General features: G+C 36.1%; 1 pseudogene; it reads right to left on the bottom strand.

The window, feature by feature from the left end:
* Positions 1-342: 342 nt before the first annotated feature.
* On the bottom strand, positions 343-1200 carry LOC102471755 (40S ribosomal protein S4, X isoform-like; annotated as a pseudogene).
* Positions 1201-2166: the final 966 nt, after the last annotated feature.

Here is a 2166-nt window from a genome sequence, read left to right as displayed (position 1 = left end):
ATAACTCATGGAGATGTTTTCTGGCCTTACACAATATATTCATTCTAATATATCCACTTTTATTTCTTTAAGTATTTATTGTAATTTATGATTTACATATAATCATTACACATCTTTCTGTTACAGAATGGTCTTTAAACACATGTCTACAGTGTGTAACAAATAAATTGAAGATATGAGCATATTCACCATTTTTAACATTTTACATTATGTCATGAACATTTAAAACTCACTATAACAGTTATTCTGCAAGTATGTCTATGACATTCTTTAATGTGAGTTACAGTTCTTTTTTTTAATGCTATATCATCTTTAATGAAGTACAAAGACCTCTCCAACATAAAATCTACAGATCATTTCACCCACTGCTCTGTTTGGCTGCCAGTCTCTTGTCTCTCTCTTCAGCAATGGTGAGACGGATACCTTTTCCCCGGGGAAGATAAACCCATGGCTTGTTGCCTTTGCTAATAACAAAAATGTTGGAAGGTTGAGTGGCAAAACTGTTGCCATTGGGATCTTTCACATGAGCCACATCAAAAGAGCCAGGATGTCTCTCTCTGTTGGTGATCACACCAATTCTTTTCAAGTTAGCATGCCCAGTCACCATACACAGGTTACCAGTGTCAAACTTGATGAAATCAGTAATCTTGCCAGTCTCCAGATCAATCTGAATGGTGTCATTCACCTTGATGAGAGGATCTGGGTAGCAGATGGTGTGAGCATCATGGGTTACCAAATGAGGGATTCCTTTTGTGCCCACAAAGATTTTTCTCATTTTGCACAACTTGTACTTGGCCTCCTCAGGTGTAATACAATGGACAGCAACACGACCCTTGATGTCATAGATCAGATGAAAATTCTCTCTGGTCTTGTCAATGCTGATGACATCCATAAAACCAGCAGGGTAGGCTATGTCAGTACGGACTTTGCCATCAATCTTAATGAATCACTGCATGTAGATCTTCTTTACTTCATCTCCTGTTAAAGCATACTTAAGTTTTTTTCCTTAGGAAAATGATGAGAGGAAGATATTCCCTCAGCTTGTGGGGACCAGTGGATGGACAAGAAGCAAACACACTTGTCAATTTATCTAGCACCCAATGCTTTGGAGCTGCAGTCTGCTTTAGGTGCTTCTTAGGGCCATGAGCCATGGCTGCACTAGGAACGCAGAGCTGAGTTACAGTTCTAAAGGAAAACATATTGACTAAAAATCAGGCAACAAACAATCTCATTAATTAACAAAGAACATCTTAACATAGCCACCCACAATTTTAATTTCCATGTAGAGGATTGTGGGAGATAAGAGTTTATAATCTGAAAAATCTGTCAGTATCAATCATTGGTTCATTTAGATAGGTAAAATTGTACATAACAATAACTCATTAGGAAAAGCTAAAAAAAAAAAAACACTCACACACTGAGTCCTTATAAGTCCTTATACGATCATGCATAAAGAAAGAACTCAAAAGTGCAGATCAAACAAAATTGGAAAGAGATGTTTAATAGTGAAGACATGGTAAAGTCAATGACTTGCTTATTTATAGGCTTTACAAAGTTTTTGAGTTAACCTTTATTTATTTTTTTCATTTAGAACAAAGAAAGACTTAGCTGGACTTTTTCTCTATTATATAGTTCTTTACAATGAGTAATGGTTATGATAAGTATATAAATTGAAACCTGGAGAGACAACTGTCTAATTGGTAGATTGTATTTAAACCTGCTTGTGTGTAAAATTATTGAATCAACATGTATTTATGATATTCAATGTTATTATCAATATGTGTGGACTTATCCTTTTTTTTAGTTTTGTGTTCTCATGCTTCTATTTGTCTCTCTTTAGCTTTCCTGATATAGTAATCCCTTAAGTGTTCCCTGAAGAGATGCTTTTTTATGTGTGTGTGTGAATTCTTTCAGCATTTGTTTATCTGAGAATGATTTTATTTCTCTTTCCCATTTGAAGAACAGTCTCATTGGGTATAGTACTCTTGGCTGAGATTGCTTTTCTTTCAGATTTTTTTTTCCAAAAAAAATGTTTTTTGAGAGGTTTTCGCTATAGGGCGCATGTGCTCGCCAGACAGACACAGAGAGATATAGAGACAGAAAGCGAGAAATCACCCACCAGGGAGGATGGTCACGCCGCAATCCCTTCTCCTCCATTCTCCTCTC

The sequence above is a fragment of the Tupaia chinensis genome, unplaced genomic scaffold (assembly GCF_000334495.1).
Source record: "Tupaia chinensis unplaced genomic scaffold, TupChi_1.0 Scaffold000544_1, whole genome shotgun sequence".
NCBI classification, from domain to species: Eukaryota; Metazoa; Chordata; class Mammalia; order Scandentia; family Tupaiidae; genus Tupaia; species Tupaia belangeri.
Note: the sequence above shows the minus strand (reverse complement) of the source record. Positions and strands in the feature narration are given on the sequence as shown.